This window comes from Bufo gargarizans, chromosome 5, assembly GCF_014858855.1.
Source record: "Bufo gargarizans isolate SCDJY-AF-19 chromosome 5, ASM1485885v1, whole genome shotgun sequence".
Taxonomy (NCBI): Eukaryota; Metazoa; Chordata; class Amphibia; order Anura; family Bufonidae; genus Bufo; species Bufo gargarizans.
In genome coordinates, this window is record NC_058084.1 from 299,601,409 (window position 1) to 299,622,412 (window position 21,004).

Sequence of the window (21,004 nt, forward strand, 5' to 3'; positions counted from 1 at the left end):
AACGAGTGGTTATTTCAGTCAACGTTGCTCTTCTATCAGCTTGAATCAGTCGGCCCATTCTCCTCTGACCTCTAGCATCAACAAGGCATTTTGGCCCACAGGACTGCCGCATACTGGATGTTTTTCCCTTTTCACACCATTCTTTGTAAACCCTAGAAATGGTTGTGCGTGAAAATCCCAGTAACTGAGCAGATTGTGAAATACTCAGACCGGCCCGTCTGGCACCAACAACCATGCCACGCTCAAAATTTCTTAAATCACCTTTCCCATTCTGACATTCAGTTTGGAGTTCAGGGAATTGTCTTGACCAGGACCACAACCCTACATGCATTGAAGCAACTGACATGTGATTGGTTGACTAGATAATCACATTAATGAGAAATAGAACAGGTGTTCCTAATAATTCTTTAGGTGAGCGTATATGAATGCATAATATTTGGGAAACTACTACTGTTGTTTTTAGCCATAATATATTTACATATATTATGTTTTAATATATTATATTTTCTAAATATATAATAATATATGTAAATATATTATGGCTAAAAACCTTTAAATATATAAACATTTCTGCCAGGATTCAAACTCCCAACCTTGTACATTAGAGGCAAGGACGATAACCACTAGACTATAAAGCTACAAGTTAAGTTCCTCAGAAATATAAAATAAGTCTTCAGCTGAATGGGAACAGACCCTACTTCAGAAACTACTATAAGGTTTTACTGACACAGTTTAACCCCTTAAGTACTCAGCCCTATTTCACCTTAAGGACTTGGCCATTTTTTGCAAATCTGACCAGTGTCACTTTAAGTGCTCATAACTTTAAAACACTTTGACTTATTCAGGCCATTCTGAGATTGTTTTTTCGTCACATATTTCACTTCATGACACTGGTAAAATGAAGTAAAAAATAAATAAATACCCAAAATTTTAAAAAATTTGCAAATTTCAAAGTTTCAGTTTCTCTACTTCTGTAATACATAGTAATACCCCCCAAAATTGTGATGACTTTACATTCCCCATATGTCTACTTCATGTTTGAATTATTTTGGGAATTATATTTTATTTTTTGGGGATGTTACAAGGCTTAGAAGTTTAGAAGCAAATCTTGAAATTTTTCAGAAATTTACAAAAACCCAATTTTTAGGGACCACTACAGGTCTGAAGTCACTTTGCAAGGCTTACATAATAGAAACCGCCCAAAAATGACCCCATTCTATAAAACTACACCCCTCAAGGTATTCAAAACTGATTTTACAAACTTTGTTAACCCTTTAGGTGTTGCACAAGAGTTATTGGCAAATGGGGATGAAATTTGAGAATTTCACTTTTTTGCCTAATTTTCCATTTTAACAATTTTTTTCCACTAACAAAGCAAGGGTTAACAGCCAAACAAGACTGTATCTTTATTGCCCTGACTCTGCCATTTACAGAAACACCCCATATGTGGCTGTAAACTACTGTACGGTCACACAGCGGGGCGTAGAGTGAAAAGTGTGCCATATGGTTTTTGGAAGCCAGAATTTGCTGGACTGGTTTTTTGACACCATGTCCCATTTGAAGCCCCCCTGATGCACCCCTAGAGTAGAAACTCCATAAAAGTGACCCCATCTAAGAAACTACACCCCTCAAGGTATTCAAAACTGATTTTACAAACTTTGTTAACCCTTTAGGTGTTGCACAAGATTTAATGGAAAATAGAGATACAATTTCAAAATTGCACTTTTTTGGCAGATTTTCCATTTAATTTTTTTTTCCCAGTTATAAAAGCAAGGATTAACAGCCAAACAAAACTCATTATTTATGACCCTGATTCTGTAGTTTACAGAAACACCCCATATGTGGTCGTAAACCGCTGTAGGGGCACACGGTAGGGCGCAGAAGGAAAGGAATGCCATACGGTTTTTGGAAGGCAGATTTTGCTGGACTTTTTTTTTGACACCATGTCCCATTTGAAGCCCCCCTGATGCACCCCTAGAGTAGAAACTCCAAAAAAGTGACCCCATTTTAGAAACTACGGGATAGGGTGGCAGTTTTGTTGTTACTAGTTTAGGGTACATATGATTTTCGGTTGCTCTATATTACACTTTTAGTGCGGCAAGGTAACAAGAAATAGCTTTTTTGGCACTTTTTTTTGTTATTTACAACATTCATCTGACAGGTTAGATCATGTGGCAATTTTATAGAGCAGGTTGTCACAGACGCGGTGATACCTAATATCTATGCAATTTTTTTTATTTATGTAAGTTTTATACAGGGAGTGCAGAATTATTAGGCAAGTTGTATTTTTGAGGATTAATTTTATTATTGAACAACAACCATGTTCTCAATGAACCCAAAAAACTAATTAATATCAAAGCTGAATATTTTTGGAAGTAGTTTTTAGTTTGTTTTTAGTTTTAGCTATTTTAGGGGGATATCTGTGTGTGCAGGTGACTATTACTGTGCATAATTATTAGGTAACTTACCAAAAAACTAATATATACCCATTTCAATTATTTATTTTTCCCAGTGAAACCAATATAACATCTCAACATTCACAAATATACATTTCTGACATTCAAAAACAAAACAAAAACAAATCAGTGACCAATATAGCCACCTTTCTTTGCAAGGACACTCAAAAGCCTGCCATCCATGGATTCTGTCAGTGTTTTGATCTGTTCACCATCAACATTGCGTGCAGCAGCAACCACAGCCTCCCAGACACTGTTCAGAGAGGTGTACTGTTTTCCTTTCTTGTAAATCTCACATTTGATGATGGACCACAGGTTCTCTTTTTTTTTTTTTTTTTTTAATTATCTTTATTAATTAATATATCAAAAAATTACAGAATAAAAAAAAAAGATACAGTCCCCCCCCAACCCCCCCTCCCCCCCTACCTGTGGTGCGTCAAAGTGAAACCCCTATAAATAAAACAATTTGACCTCAACTAATCAATCCTCCAACCACCCCATATCCTAATCCACTGATCCTCAGCTTCCCTCTGTTTATACATAATTTTCTCATAATTTTTTACCTTAACAATTAAATTTATCCATGTATTTATATCTGGAGTGAATCGAGCAAACCAGGTCCGACTGACCAAGACTCTAGCCAACATCAATATTCTGCTCAGGAAGATCTTTTGATACTTGTGATTATTTAATTTGGAAAGATCATTAAGCACAAATACTTGTGGTTCAAAAGGGATTCAAACTTTTAGTTTATGCATAATACAATTATTAATAGTATTCCAGTAGTTTATAAGTTCTGGGCAAGTCCATATCATATGAAGAAAGTCCGCTCCTACAGTGTCACATTTGGGGCAGTTTGACGTGTCTCTTAATCCACATTTGTTCATCCACAATGGAGTAATATATAATCTATGGCAAATATAGAATTGTACTAGGACGTGGTTGAAGTTCTGTGACAGTAAACTTAAGTTCCCAAAAATATTCTCCCAGCCTTCTATTTGTAAGTTCGGGCAATCCAACTCCCACGCTCTTTGTCCTGGTGAATGCGTATCATTAAACCGTGCCTTAAGTAGTAGCTTATATATATTTGAAATTTTTATTCTAGACAGTGTACCCCCTACCCATTCATTCAAAAAAGATGAATTATCTATATCCAATACCAGTTTATCATCCAAACTGGATAGTACTGAACGCAATTGAAGATACCTAAACCATGAAAAATTTTCTATATTGTGTGTGATCTCTATAAATGGTTTAATATCTCTATCCTTAACTACCTGTGAAATATATACAATTTTATTCTTCTGCCAAAATGTGTCGGCTGAAATATCATCCAGCCTTTGTAAGTGCACATTATGCCAAAGAGGCGTAAATGTGAATGAACCCTTAATCTTCAACCATGTCTTAGTTGTAGCCCACACTTTCAGAAGAAGTTTTATAGTCTCTCTATAGCCTCGCTCATAGCTCTTCAATAGCCCAGATTCCAACAAGGTAAAAATATTATTATGGACCTGGTTAGTTACCAACTTCCCCAGCAATGCACTGTTCTCTGATTCATAGCACCTCAATAGCTGGGCTGCAATAAAATACCCTTTAAAGTACGGGAGGTTTAAACCCCCACACTCCACTGATTTATACAAACATTCCAGCTTTATTCGAACTCGCTTTCTTCCCCATATTAAATCATTAATTATTCTTTCCATAAGTTTAAAATACTTGTCTTGTATCCAAATAGGTGTATTCCTGAGCACATATAAAAATTGTGGTAGTATCACCATTTTAACTAATGAAACTCGATCGGCTCTAGATAAAGGAAGTCTCAGCCAGATCCCTATTTTAGCTCTACTACTTACCATTATGGGGATCAAATTAAGTTGTATAAAATTTTCAACCCGAGGTGATATAATCAAACCCAAGTATTGAAAAGTGTCAACAATATTCAACTGTGTCACATAGACCTCTTTCTGTGGCAGAGGGTCCACTGGCATCAAACTGGTCTTAGCCCAGTTTATAAGAAAACCAGACACCTCCCCAAATGCTTTAACCTTTTGAATAATCCTAGGGAGAGTATTTTCCGTATGGTCTATAAAAAAAAGAACATCATCCGCATATAATGAGATACGGTCTTGTGTTCCTAGCGTACCAAATCCTTTAAGCTGATCGTCCTGTCTAATGGCCATGGCAAGGGGTTCGATATAAATATCAAATAACAATGGGGATAATGGACAGCCCTGTCGCGTGCCCCTATTTAAATCAAAACAGCTACTCAGGATTCCATTAAGACTCAATTTTGCCCTTGGAGATCTATATAGTAACCTAAGAGTACCTATAAATCTTTCACCGAAACCCATCCTTGCCAGAACCTTCCAGAGGAAGCGCCACTCCACCCTGTCAAAGGCCTTAGAGGCATCCAATGACAGGATGGAGCGAGCGGTCCCCCCAGGGGCCTGAATATTAGAGAAGAGCCGATGTAGATTATGATGTGTACCCTTGTTCTGAATAAAACCACTCTGATCCGGATGGACAATAGAGGAAATGACCCTAGAAAGCCTTGTAGCCAAGACTCTCGCAAGAAGCTTTACATCTGCATTAAGAAGTGAGATTGGTCTATAAGATTCTAGATCTAAGGGGTCCTTGCCTTTTTTTGGAATTAATATTATTACAGCTTCCATCATTGAATCTGGCAGCTTCCCATATTCCATTGATTCAGAAAAGACCTCCAACAATCTAGGGAGAATACACTCCCTATATTTACTATAGAATTCGTATGGAAGCCCATCTGAACCAGGAGTAGAGTTGGCTGAGCATAATTTAATAGCTCCCTCGAGTTCTTGAATTGAGATCTCCAATTCGAGTGCTTTCTTTTGCATCTCAGTAATAGAAGGGAAGGTAATCCTGTCAAGGTAAAAATCTATCTTATCGTCTGTGATCTTAGTTTCAGCCTTGTACAAATCCAGGAAATAGTCAACAAAGGCCTTCTCTACCGGACCCTGTCCAGTGACCATCCTACCATCACTCAATCGAACCTTATCTATAAATTTTTTAGATTGTTGGTTTGATATTACTCTGGACAAAAATTTACCAGGTCGCCCTGACTCCGTAAAGTATTTTTGCCCCTTAAAAAAAAGGCTCTGTTGGGCCTTGTCCAATAAAAAATTAGAGTATATTTGCGTGGCTCTTTGCATATTTTCCCTATTCTCCTCCGTCTTATTGATATAAAAGGATTCTGTCGCCAGTGCTGCACATTCTTCTAGGTTTTTCTGTTTTTTCCTGTACTCCTTTCTAAGATTCGCGATGTTACTAACCAGCAATCCCCTCATGTACGCCTTAAAGGTATCCCATACAACTTGAATTTTTGCTGAGCCATAATTATTGTCCCAAAAACGACCAATTTCATTTTGGATTATTTCATGCGTCTTTATAACTGATAACCAATAAGGGTTTAGTCTAAAGGGGGGTTTTTGTGTGTATCTTTCCTGAGTTAAGCAGAGTTCAAGTAGTAGCGGAGAATGATCCGATATTGACCTCGTTTCATATTTCATTTGATTTACCAATTTCACATGTTTACTACTTATCAGTGCAAGATCTATTCTAGACATTGATTTACCTGCTTTACTAAAACATGAAAAAACCCTTTTCCCCTGTCCTAAATATTCCCAAACATCTTCAAAGCCAGCCTCCAGACAAAACCGTGCCAGGGGAGACCCCTGAACCGGACTATCACTCCTGATGCTCGTAGAAACCCTATCACGTAGAGGGTCAATGACACAGTTGAAATCGCCAACAATTAATGTTGGGCACTCGGGCCATTTATCCATAAACAATACCAAAGAATTAAGAACCGAAAAGGAAAATGGCGGTGGAATGTAGACAAAGGCCAGAATACATATTTCCCCCCTTAACCTACAATATAAAAAAATAAATCTCCCCTGTTGATCAACAGAGGATGCCATACAAACAAAATCAATAAGTCTATGTATCAAGACAGTAACACCTCTCGAGTAGTTGGAGAAAGTAGAATGATACGTATGCGCAGCCCATCCCCTGTTGACCACCCTGGAGGTCTCCTCAGTGAGGTGAGTCTCCAACAAACATACTATTGCAGGTAGGTGGACCCGAGTAAAATCAAAAACTGCTTGCCTCTTTCCTCTATCCCCCAAACCACGTATATTCCAGGTAATGATTCTAGTCAGCATTATCAACAGTGGTTAAAAAAAAAAAAAAAAAAAAAAAAAAAAAAAAGGGATACACTTTGACGCACCACAGCCCAACCCGAACCCCCCCCCCAACCCCCCATACAGGTAATCCACCACATATTGTAGTAGATTTCTCTCCTGTGACCATCCCTCCCACTCTCCCCCCACTCGGTCACCCCCAGTCAGAGGTCAAGAAAAGGAAATTTGGGGGTACAAACCCCTTATAGCAATTACAATTCCCTACACATCCTAAAAGGAATTAAATCAGAGATTATTTCGATCAAGCCAATCCGTGGCTTCTTCCGAAGTATCGAAAAAAAGAGTTTTATCATTGAAAATAATCCGCAATTTTGCTGGGAATATAAGAGAATATTTAATATCCCTTTCTCTTAGCCTCTTTTTGACAATCATAAATGTGCGTCTCTTTTCTTGTATGTCTTTTGAAAAATCTGGAAAGAAGGCCAATCTGTTCCCATTGTATACAACGGGTGGGCATTCCCTCGCCCTTCTCAAAAGGGTATCTTTATCCCCTGTGGCCAATAACTTAACAAGAAATGTCCGCGGTTGTCTCCCTGAAATTGGTTTACCCCCTGGGACCCGGTGAGCTCTTTCTATCATGAAGAAGGGGGAAAACGAATCTTTCCCAAAATTTTCAAAAATTAACTTCTGTATAAATTGGGTTGAGTTCTTCTCTTCCGCGCCCTCTGGGATCCCTATTATTCTCACGTTGTATCTTCGTGACCTATCTTCAAGGTCCGCCACCTTTTTCTTCAGAAGGTTGTACTCTAATTTAACTGAGGAGACTTCAGTTTTTATTTTTTGGGATTCATTCTGTATCAGGGTAACAGAGCTCTCTAAGTTGTTAACTTTGTCTCTCATTTTTGACAAATCATCTTTTATTAGTCCCACATCAACTTGGATAAACCCAAGTTGGGTTGTAACAGCCTGTATTAAGTCCCCATTTTGTTTGACCGCTAGCAATATTTCTTCTAGCGGAGAGGAGTTGTCGCTAGGGATAACCTCCCCCATTATGCCATCTTCCTCTTCTGAGTATCTAGAGGCCTTTTGTGGGTCTAAGTCCGTCAACTCTGGGTCATCATTTTTTTTTGTGGCAAGTTCCTTTTGTCCGCCCCTCGTATTAACCCTCGGAGACCTCAGAAACTGGTCTATTTTTGATGTTTCAGCAGTTTTGAACCCCAGTTTCTGATTTGAGAGGTCAGCCTACTAGCTTTTGGAGCCATACCTTGATCCCCTTTTTTTTTTTTTTTTTGTTTCCACCTCTTTCTCTCCTTTTATGTATCTTCTTTTTATTTTCCTTTTTTTTTTTCTTTTTCCCCTTTCTCCTTTCCCTTTCCTCTCCCTTCTTCTTTGTTCTCCTTTTCTTTTTTCTCTTTTTTCTTTTTATTTTTCCGCTTTTGTTTTTTTTTTTTTTTCCTATTACTCCCTTTTTTTTTTTCTTTTTCCTTAATTTTCTTAAAACTTATTTTTAGTTTTTTTTTTTTTTTTTTCCCCCCTTTATTCTCTTCCTTTCTTCCACTTTATACTTTAGAGTTTCCTCCTTTTTTTTGTTTTTTTTTTGTTGCCACCACAGTATTTTTCAGATGTGTTTTTCGGATGGAGAAAGTATTTTTTTTTTTTTTAAGTTGATGGATATCACCCTAGGGAGGACAAAGAAAAAAAAAGATGAATGGAACAATCTCACCGGTATTCCACCTCTTCCTAGCATCCAAGATTGAAGATCTTGAAGGGCACCGGCGGCAGAAACGAAAAATCCAGGGTCATCAACAAAAGTGGCGCAGGGGGGCGAGAGGAGAGGATCGGGAGCGATTCCAAAAGTAACTTTCTACAACAGTCCGACGGTTTGAGGAGACACAACGAGAGCTGTTCACAGTGCCACAGGATCAAGAGCGGGAGCGATTCCAAAAGTAACTTTCACAGCAGTTTGAGGGCCAGAGGAGACACAATGAGAGCTGTTCACAATGCCACAGAGAGGGGGAGAGAGGATCGAGAAAGGCTGAAGACAAGCTCCACAACGGGACTGACCGGATTGATCACAGCAGCACGGGGAGGACGAGGAAGGATCAGCAGGAACCCAGAGCAAACACCGCATTCAGGCTTAACGGTCAGGACATCGGCACATGCCCCACATTCATGAGGAGGACACGGCCGGAGATCAGCATAAAGATCGGCACGAGGACGCCAGGAGATTCAAGGTAGCACGGCAGCAGGACCGCCGAGTCCCGGGGGAGGGGGAGGGCGTGACGTACTCTGTCTACGTCATCGCGTCACCAACTGGTCCTCCATTCCATTCCTAAGCTGTTGCTCACGTTCTCAATGGGGTTCAGATCAGGTGAACAAGGAGGCCATGTCATTAGATTTTCTTCTTTTATACCCTTTCTTGCCAGCCACGCTGTGGAGTACTTGGACGCGTGTGATGGAGCATTGTCCTGCATGAAAATCATGTTTTTCTTGAAGGATGCAGACTTCTTCCTGTACCACTGCTTGAAGAAGGTGTCTTCCAGAAACTGGCAGTAGGACTGGGAGTTGAGCTTGACTCCATCCTCAACCCGAAAAGGCCCCACAAGCTCATCTTTGATGATACCAGCCCAAACCAGTACTCCACCTCCACCTTGCTGGCGTCTGAGTCGGACTGGAGCTCTCTGCCCTTTACCAATCCAGCCACGGGCCCATCCATCTGGCCCATCAAGACTCACTCTCATTTCATCAGTCCATAAAACCTTAGAAATATCAGTCTTGAGATATTTCTTGGCCCAGTCTTGACGTTTCAGCTTGTGTGTCTTGTTCAGTGGTGGTCGTCTTTCAGCCTTTCTTACCTTGGCCATGTCTCTGAGTATTGGACACCTTGTGCTTTTGGGCACTCCAGTGATGTTGCAGCTCTGAAATATGGCCAAACTGGTGGCAAGTGGCATCTTGGCAGCTGCACGCTTGACTTTTCTCAGTTCATGGGCAGTTATTTTGCGCCTTGGTTTTTCCACACGCTTCTTGCGACCTTGTTGACTATTTTGAATGAAACGCTTGATTGTTCGATGATCACACTTCAGAAGCTTTGCAATTTTAAGAGTGCTGCATCCCTCTGCAAGATATCTCACTATTTTTGACTTTTCTGAGCCTGTCAAGTCCTTCTTTTGACCCATTTTGCCAAAGGAAAGGAAGTTGCCTAATAATTATGCACACCTGATATAGGGTGTTGATGTCATTAGACCACACCCCTTCTCATTACAGAGATGCACATCACCTAATATGCTTAATTGGTAATAGGCTTTCGAGCCTATACAGCTTGGAGTAAGACAACATGCATAAAGAAGATGATGTGGTCAAAATACTCATTTGCCTAATAATTCTGCACTCCCTGTACAATGACTTCATTTTTAAAACCCCCCAAAAATGTTTTAGTGTCTTCATAGTCTAAGAGCCATAGTTTTTTTTTTTGTTTTTGGGCGATTATCTTAAGTAGTGTCTCTTTTTTTGCGGGATCAGATGACGGTTTGATTGGCACTATTTTGGGTTGCATATGACTTTTTGATTGCTTGCTATTACACTTTTTGTGATGTAAGATGACAAAAAATTGCTTTTTTTTTACACCGTTTTTATTTTTATTTTTTTACGGTGGTCACCTGAGGGGTTAGTTCATGTGATATTTTTATAGAGCCGGTCAATTCGGATGCATACTTTATTTTTATTTATGTAAGTTTTACACAATGATTTCATTTTTGAAACAAAAAAAAAATCATGTTTTAGTGTTTCCATAGTCTAAGAGCCATAGTTTTTTCAGTTTTTCGGCGATTATCTTGGGTAGGGTATGATTTTTGCGGGATGAGATGAAGGTTTGATTGGTACTATTTTGGCGGTGGCTCTGACGTCTGTATAATACAGTGGGTCTGATGTCTGTATAATACAGTACAGTACCCTATATAGGGTTCTGTACTGTATTTTACTTACACTGCTTTTAGCATAGATCTGTTCAGCACCATGGACAGCAGGACGCCTGAGAAGGCGTCCTGTTGCCATGGGAACCTTCCCCGTCTGCCACAACTTCGCAGACGGGGAAGGGTGAGCACGGGGCTGCAGGGGGCTGTCGGGGGGCTCTCTCCCTCTCCTTTGGGGGACTGCAAAGGCGGAGGGAAGGAGCTCCCTGACCGATGACAGTAACCTTTTCCATACAGCGGTCCTTACGGACCACGGTATGGAAAGGGTTAAACAGCTGACATCTGCACAGATGTCAGCCGTTTATACCAGGGTGTCAGCAATGTGCTGACACCCTGGTATAACCACTAGACACCAACGAATTTTCAAGGGGACACCCCCACCGCCTGTGACACTCCCTCTGCACCACCCGCCGGCATAAAATTGTGCAGGGGTGCAGGGGGGTTCAAAATCTTTATTTTAGGCACTCTAAAGTTTCTGATACCCGCGATCAGAAACTGCAGAAAGTGCAGCAAACCGCAGCTCTGAATTGACCTGCGGTTTGCTGCGATCGCCGACACGCCCCCCCTGGCGTTGTGACAGGATGCCGGCTGAATGATTTCAGCCGGCATCCTGTTCAGATTAACCCCCGGGGCGCCGCAATCACTATTTAAACTTAAGACATACCGGTACGCCCTGAGTCCTTAAGGGGTTAAGGTCCGTGCCTCTAATGTACAAGGGGTTGGGAGTTCAAATCCCAGCGAAATAGATCCTAATTTACATTTAAATACACACGGCGTTTAGCCGAGCATGCTCGATCAACACTACTGAAAACACAATTATGAATTTGCTGTCATTTCCTGTGAAATGCCCCTACATACTGTCATGCCTGGAGTTGCTGGGGAAAATATAGACCTGTCTTTGGCGCAGTGCCAAACAGTATCTTATAGGTACTCAACTGTGTTTTCCTATGAGGAGTTACTTTGACTGTGTATAAAGCAATAGGTAAACATTCTTACCAGTCTCGGTCATGGCCTTCTGAATTTTTAGCTTCAGAGTTCTATGTTATCGTTCGACTTTTCCTCTGCTTTTTGAATGAAGGAGTGTGTGAAAAGTCTGTTCTATGCCTAGGGCATGAAGTATTGTAACACTTCTGAAGTGAAATGAGTTCCTCGGTCACTCTCAATTACTTCTGGAACTCCAAATCTACACACCACTTTGGCCAGAATTTTCTTTGCTGCGGTTTGTGCTAAGTGTTAATAACGAATCGCGATTTAGTCCCCCTGCTAGTTTCACATTGCAAAAGAAAAAGGCCAGTTTAGCTGTTATTTTTCCATCTGCCAGAAGATGGCAGTGTTGCAGAACAAAGGTAGAAATACTATAGGTTATCACAGTTATTCTCTTCATCTCTGCTTGATCTTTCCTTTCCTGCACAGATTTTCCCCATATCCATCTTTTTCTGCCCTGCTCTTCCTGGTACAGCTCCTCCACACACCCCTCAATTATGCAGTGACAATGCAAAAAGGTTCTTTCACTCTTTCACACTGACAACAGTGTGTGTGGATCAACAGTCAAGGAGATCGGGGCGGAGCTAGCGCTGGAAGGGATTGGTCGCAAGCGCTTAAGCTCCGTCACACAGACTCGCTCCTTACCTAGCCTACGCCAGCACACCTGACATACAATGGTGAAAATCGGGAACCCCAAGCCAGGGGAAGCCACCTGCCACCAAAAGAACTTGACGGGGGAAGGTGACATGGACAAATTCATATCGCCGCCAGAGAATCTAAGATGGCGCCCGCTCCACAAGCCGAGGCTATTATGAGCGAACATGAGGCCTCTGACGCGGATAGCGACACAGAAGAGTCAAGAGGCTCACAGAGCCTACCGATCTCAAGGAAATTCCTCAAAAAGATGCTATCGAGAGCTCTTGAACCAGTTGCCCATGAACTGGCCTCCTTCCGTCAAGAGGTAAGACACATAGTAGGCAGAGTGGAAACGCTGGAAACTACATAAACCGCCATGCAAGATTGGCAAATGGCGGCCACAGACAGCATTAAGAAATGCCAAGACCAACTTAACGCTGTTCATACAGCTCTGGAAGACCAAGAGAACCGCGGAAGGAGAGATAACCTCCGTTTTCGTGGAGTCCCAGAAGCTATTACTGCATCTGAAGTACTGACTGCGATCCTAGCAATTTGCACTGACCTGTTAGGTCCGGATTATCCCTCGCAAGTCATCCTAGAAAGGGCCCGCAGGGCTCTGCAGCCCCAACCCAACGCTTCTGATCCACCAAGGGACATCATTTGCAGTTTTCTTAACTATCAGGACAAAGAAGCGGTCCTCTTCAAGTCCCGCAATGCCGCTGATATCTCCTACAATGGGGCATCCATCAATATTTACCAAGATCTGGCACCAGTCACTCTAAAGAAACGCAAGGCCCTCAAACCTTTGACGGACTGGCTCAGAAATTAAAAGGTCCCATACTGCTGGACATTTCCTTTTGGTCTCTCCTTTGCCTTTAACGGTCGCAGACACAACATCCATTTGCATACCGACCTGTCACAGGTGTTTGATCATTTGGAGATACAACCTTTGAAAATTGAGAACTGGGACAGTATACAAGATTTAACAGCGCTCCCAGCAATCCAATATTTCAGCCCATTTGAGACCAAAAGAACACCGAAAGCCCAACGCCAGAAGAGGAAGAACTCTCCTTTAACTCCTAGGAGGATTAACGCAGACTACTTCTGAAGTCTGAATCTGGCTACATACTCTTCACAAGGGGTTCATAGTAACTGAACTCAGCTGCTGTCTCCATCCCAATGCTATGAGACACTTTGCTGTATTAGGAGGTTCTAGTTTTCTAGTTTCCACTATTTTAGGCCATGTTATTTCTCTCCTAGCCCAGAATTTAGCCATGTTTATGACAAACAAGGCAGGTTTTATTCACATGTTAACCCCTAGTTTACTGTACCTAGGCTGGGTTTCCCAGCACCTACTTAACCACCGTTCTCTTGCAACTTGCCTGGGATAGATTTACAGCATATTATACAGCTCCTTCCTACCCACTCTACTCCCTTACAGCTCTCCTCCTTCCTTACCTATCCTCCAAGCTATTAGCGGTAGTTAAACTAACCAGGCACCTCAACCAAGTGTTAAGCTAACTACTTAATTCACTCTCCAGGAAACAAGCGAGATTCATACTACACTGCTTTTTTTTGTAGTTAATCCAGGCACTGTTGGGTACCTGGGGGTTGGGCAGACCGGTTTTCTGGTGACCCCTGCTCCCAGATACTTTCCATTATGGTAGGGACTGGTTTCCTAAATGGTTGGATTCCGTTCTCCCCCCAATACTGTGCTCAATGATTTTGTTCATCATTTTGCTTGTTTTATTTATGTTGTTTATTTTGTTATGTATGATCTTAGATCGCAAGAGTAAGTCCAGGAGAGAGTAAAGCTGCACCAAACCAGGTCCAAGTCATCTGTTATTATAATCTGGTCAGTAGTACGCTTCACCTTCTTTCTGACACTTCCTCATACACACTCAGCATATTCAGATAGGTGCTGCTCCTTCACACCCCCAATGGCGGACTTACGGATAGCATCATACAATGTCCATGGCTTTGACTCGCCATCCAAGAGACGCCAGGTATTTGGGGTGTTGAGGAGAGACAGAGCCAATGTCTTATTCCTTCAAGAAACTCACCTAAAGCTAGATTGATTTCCCAACCTCTCCTTTTCTCAATACTCCCAATGGTACCACTGCGGTTCCCCCTCCTCTAACTCGAAAGGAGTGAGCATTGGTTTTAATAGAAACATCCCCTTTCTATTTAGTGACCAGATCATAGACCCCGAAGGAAGATATCTAATGATTAAAGGCAAAATAGGCTCTCAATCTTACACATTTATTAACGTGTATGCCCCTAACATTAAACAAACCCTCTGGCTCAAGAAAGTCCTGTCTGGTCCCTTCCAGGAAGGCATCACATTATTTGGCGGAGACTTTAATGTGGCAATAAACCCCTTAATAGATTCTTCCTCACATAAATCAGTGCACTCCCAAAAATCTCTTGGTTTCCTCATCTCTAGTCTGTGGAACTCTCACCTTATTGACAAGTGGCGAACCCTCCACCCAGAGGTGTCTGAGTATACTTTTTATTCCTCAGCCCACAATTCGTACCAATGCTTGGACTACCTGTTTATAACAAAAAATCATGTCCGGCTGTGTACTGAAGCAGACGTTGGCTCCTTCTTATGGTCAGATCATTCCCCGATTTATTTATCGGTCTCAGCACCCCAAACTAGGGTATACAATAAGCCCTGGCGTTTAAATGAGTCCTTACTGGGGACCCCAGAGACAAAAGATCGTCTTCAGCTCTTATTAGAAGAATACTTTACCCTTAATAATACTCATGACATTTCTTCACAAACTCTCTGGGATGCCCACAAGGCTTTCATTAGAGGCCATTGTATAAGCTTAAGCTCTCACATCAAAAGGAAAAGGGAAAAACAACTGGATATCCTCCACAAACAGATCAGACACCTAGAAGGGTTACATAAACGTTCACTTCTAAGTACGCATGTAACAGAGCTTAGTGTGCTTAGAACCTCCCTCAAAAATTTACTTAACATGGCTTCGGCAAAGTACTATTTACACTCCCAACATAAGATATTCACACACAGCAATAAAGCGTCGAAATTTGTTACCCAGAGAATTAAAAAAAGAAAACAAGATAATTACGTACATAAACTAAGACTCTTCAGGCTCCTTGATATTTGACCCCACACAAATCGTGTCTCAATTTAGAGACTTTTACAAGGCTTTATACAACATAGACTCCTCACAGCATGCTGTCAATGTCGCTCGAACCAGCAGTCTAATTTACTCCTTCTTAAAAGATCTAGCTCTCCCATCAGAAGAGGTCAGAACATCTCTCCAGGCCCCATTTACTAAAGAGGAACTCGTAGAGGTTATAAGAAAGTCCCCCAAAGGGAAAAGTCCATGCCCAGAGGGCCACCCAACCCCCTATTATTTAGCCTTCCTCACACACTGATCCCACATCTACTCCTGATCTATAATGCATCTTTACTGAATAAACCCCTTTCGGCAGATATGACCAAGGCCCACGTAGTCCTTATCCCGAAAGAAGGTAAAGATCATACCCAATGTCCAAATTTCAGACCCATTTTCCTTCTCAAAATTGACTTAAAATTTCTAGCCAAGCTGCTAGCTAATAGACTAGCAAAAATTCTCCTTTCACTTATTCATAGGGACCAGGTGGGCTTAATCAAAGGCAGGGAAGGTAAGGACAATACTGCTAGAGTCCTGAACATTATACACTATGTCAATAAAAAATCACTTCCTGTGGTCCTACTCAGTACTGACGCTGAGGAAGCCTTTGATAGAGTCAACTGGTCCTTCATGAAACAGGTTCTCTCATCCTAGAACTTCCCGTGCGCCTTTATGTATGCTATTGATGTCATGTATACCAACGCATCTGCCTCTATCTCAGTCAATAGCACAATATCCCCCCCTTTTAACATCAGGAACGGTACTAGACAGGGGTGTCCCCTGTCCCCTCTTTTATTTGTTTTAACATTAGAACCCCTCCTACAAACTATCAGGAAAGACACTGCCATTAAAGGTATTATCCTTGGAGACCAGGAACATAAAACAGCAGCCTTTGTGGATGATATGCTTGTTATGATTAGCAATCCAGAATCTGCTCTTCTCAGGATCTATCAACATCTGGAAAATTATGGACTTTGTTCCAACTTTAAAGTAAATCACAACAAATTGCTTATCATTTGCTCAGGCTTATCTGCTTCTACAAAACAAAAATTAGCCCAAGCATTCCCTTTCAACTGGGCAGCCCCTTTCTTGACGTATCTAGGGGTCTAGATTAGCACAGATCCATCCCAATTGTTCAGCCTGAACTACAATCCTTTGTTAATAGACATTACCAAGACAATTAACAGCCTAGATATACCAATACTCTCTTGGTTTGGGAGGAACATCATCCTGGCCTAACTAATCCTTCCTAAACTAACGTATTTACAACAGGTTCTCCCTATTCAGGTTCCCTCTCTAGATAGTGTGATGGGATCCCTCAAAAATTCCATGAACCCTATAAGAGTCTTCATAGAAGACTCCCACCCTTACTCCTTAACAGAGCTAAGGACCAAACTTTATTATTTAAACCCTAATATCTCCCCTTTACTATTTCTTCGTTCATACCTTCAACAAAACATTAATCCACTGGACCTTTCCCCCCCATAGGTTTGGCTGAAAAGTCTACTAGACTCCAACCAAATTAATCTCTCAACTTTAAAATAAATTAAGACAGATGCATGAGGAGACCACAGAGTGGTGAGGTGGCAGTAGCATAAGGAGAAAACAGAGTAGCCCAATGATATAGTGGTGAGGTAGCAGCAGCATGTGGAGACCACAGAGTGGCCCAGTGACATAGTGGTGGGGTGGCAGCAGCATGAGGAGACCACAGAGTGGCCCAGTGACATAGTGGTGAGGTGGCAGCAGCATGAGGACACCACAGAGTGGCCAAGTTTATAAATAAACCCGATCTGGCTGTGACCTACAGAGTGGTGTGATATACTTATAATATACTTTCTAAAGTATATTATAGTGCAGTTGTACAGTATTATGCAGCAGTTATGTGTGTTTCTGCTGCAATACTGCAGCTACACAGAGGGGCAAATGCTTATGAAACAAATAATTACTACTGGTGCGATATACCAGTTGCCCCCCCCCCCCAAAAGTGATTGAGGCAGGGTTGTTATATACCAATAATATACTTTCTATATAGTGCATTTGGGTAGTGCAGAATTTGTTTGAGGTTTTGCTGCGTTACCACAGCTACACAGAGTGACAAACGCTATTAGAACAAACAATTTGTACTGGTGTGATATACCAGTTGCCCCGCAAAAAAAAACCTGATTGAAGCAGAGGTGTTATATAGCAATAATATACTTTCCATAGAGTGCATTTGAGTAGTGCAGCATTTGTTTGCGGTTTTGCTTTGTTACCTCAGCCACACACGCTATTGGAACAAATCAATTCTACTGGTGTGATATAATAGTTGCCCCCCAAAAAAAGGGATTGATGAAAGGGTGTTATATACCAATAATATAATTTCTATATAGTGCATTTGGGTAGTGCAGAATTTGTTTGCGGTTTTTGCTGTGTTACCACAGCTACACAGAATGACAAATGCTATTGGATCAAATAATTTCAACTGGTGTGATACACCAGTTGCACCTCAAAAAAGTGATTCAGGCAGGGGTGTTATATACAAATAATATACTCTCTATATAGTGCATTTGGGTAGTGCAGCATTTTGTTGCGGTTTTTGCTGTGTTACCACAGCTACACAGAGTGACAAACGCTATTGGAGCAAATAATTTCTACTGGTGTGATATACCAGTTGCCCTAAAAAAAAAGTGATTGAGGCAGGTATGTGATATCAAATACTGCTCTTCTATAGGAACTTTTGTCACAGGGTCATTTTAAAAATGACAGGCAGATGAAGAACCAGGCCATTCCGCAGGGGTGATAGGGGTCGGGCAGGTGCACCAGGCCAGAGACTAAGTGGGAAGCTACAGAAGGTGCGTGCGATTACGTCAAAGGATGCACCAGAGTTGGTTGAGTGGTTCACTCAGCTTTTCGCTTCTGCACCCTCCTCACTCTCTCTATCGGAACCGTATTCACTCTCTGCTGTGTGCATCCCAAAGACTCCACCACTACCACCACCATATCCTCTCCGCTCGAGTCAGAGGAATTATTTTCCCATCCATTCCAAGACCTTACCGATGCGCAGCCCTTCTTAGCATCGGATCGGGAAGAGGAGGTTGCCATCTAATGTCAGTGGTAGTGAAGGTGACGATGATGACATGTCAATGGATGTCACGTTGTGCCCACAAAAGAGGAAGAGGAGGGGAGTTCAGAGGGAGAGATGGAGCAGCACATAGGGAGGAGAAGGAGGAGAAGCAGTCAGTACTCACAGTGCACAGGAGGCAAAAAGCAGACTTCTAATGTATCTGTAACGAGCCATCCACCGTGCACAGTCACATCTGGCGCTTCGAAGACGTCGGCATATGGCTCTGCAGAGTGGGCTTTTTTTTAACATGTCCGCTGCTTACAAAAGTGTTGCCATCTGCAGCCTGTGCTGTCAACGCATAAGTCGCGGCAAGCCCAAATGTCACCTAGGGATGACCGCCGTAAGAAGGCACCTGACCTCCCATCACCGAGCCCAGTGGGAGCAACTCCATCAGAACCCACAAAGCCACCTGGGATGTAACTCCTGTGGACCCCGCTCCAATAATCTGATGGCGATGTCGGGAGCCTGGCCATGTTCGAGCTGACTGTCCACATCAGGGGGAACCCGTCAATCCTTGTATGCCAGGAAACTGTGTGCAGTTAGTGCTCCGGAGTCACTAAATGGTGGGAGAAAACTCCAGCAGAGGCTCTGTTGTACTCAGGGAGTCTGGTGACAGTCTGTTACAGAGTCATGAGTACAGTGGCCGTAAAGTCGGAGTCATGTGTGTACATGGGGACTTAAAAGACTATCCTACTGCTATGGTGTCTCTGTCCACAGGATCGACCACTCCCCTCTCAAGTGGATGAGCCAGGCCAAAGAGAGGAATGCTCGGGTCACCAGGTGGTTCTTGTCTCTACAGAACTTTAAATTCTCTGTGGAACATAAGGCAGGCAGGTTACAGGGAAATGAAGATGCCCAGTCCCAGGTACACTATCTGGCAAGTGTTCACCCCCTCAGGGTTGAACAAAGGGGGGAGGTATGTAGGAGGGTGCAAGGGTCCGTCATTGATGGAAGGTACGTGTCCCCGAGATTCCTGGGCTCACATTTCGTGTGACAGCAGCAGCTAGTAATACTGCCATAAGCCGAACATTGAGATGCTCGAGCCAAACTGGTGTTCGGCCGAGCATGCTCGATCAACACTACTATTAATACATCCCCCAAAAAAGTGAAACAATGTAAAATCATCAGAGAATGGCTAATAGAACCTACGTTTATTTTCTATTAATACACCTAATACACCTTACCTATTAATAGACCCCCAAAAAATGTATAACAATGTAAATTCACCACAGAACGGCTAGTAGGACCTACGTATATATTTCCTATTAATACACTACATAAATGGATGTGGTACAATGTAACTTCACCGCAGAACAGCCCCCAAAAAATGCATAACAATGTAAAATCACTGCATAACGGCTAATAGGACGTATGTATATTTCCTATTAATACATGCCGTAAATGGCTGTATCACACAGCACTTGCACCCCAATAACAAGCTAGGTTTGCTATAATTGCTGAGATATAATATAGTGCAAACCTAAAAGCAGCAGTATAACTGTAATTTGGATCCCCAATTAGTGCAGCAAGGTGTAATAAAATTGCTCCTATTACCCAGGCTGTATACTCCCCTATTGGACCCTGTTCTCCTTTTATACTGTAGATAATGCCTCCATATCCTATACCTACACTATGAATAATCTTTCCTTGAACTTCCTAATTGTTTTTTCAGCACAATAAAGTATTTCCTAGCACTGTCCCTAGTGCCTGTCACATCTCTCCCTGCACTAAATACACTGGAAAATGGCTGAATCCAAGATGGCTGAGGCTATTTATAGGGCTGTGACATCACAGGGGCTGACTGGCTTATGATTGGCTCCATACATGGCATTGTGGGTGATCCATTGTTCCTAGAGTGAGGAAATTCGATTTTCTTCTGAAATTCTGATCAAATTCCACTTTGTCAACTTAGATTCGCTCATCTCTAATACTAATATAGTCATTTTTTAAATGATTTTGGTTAGCTAACAGCCCTAAGCATGATGAACGCCAGTCTTTCTATATGTTTCAGTCTCAAACTTTTAATCATAATACCAGTATTTGATTAAATCTTAACATATAACATATAATACATTCCTGGGAGAGATTGTTAGATAAGTTGTTGTAACTCACATGCACACACACTGAAAAAGATTGTTACATTGCTTTCTATTTTACCAATTTATCACTTTTATACTGAATCTTACAATACTAAACTAATCTTTACTCATAGTAGCATCAGTTTTATAATGTCAGAAGAAAAGATAAATTCTTTACTATTAGTAGTCATTTTGTGCTTTCAAATGCTAAAACGTCATCTATTTTTAATTTTCAGCCAAAGACTTATTAGAGCAGGATATTAAAATTGCAGAACTGCGCTCTAATAAATGTCGACTCCAGTAAAAATAAATATTCGTCTTACTAGCAAACTGAAACTTATTGGCATTTATGCCATGCTTCCTTCATATGAATGTCTTAATTACAGTAATTATAAGAAGATACTAAAATGTAAGTACTCCATTTGTTCATTAATATGAAAATGTCTGAATATAAT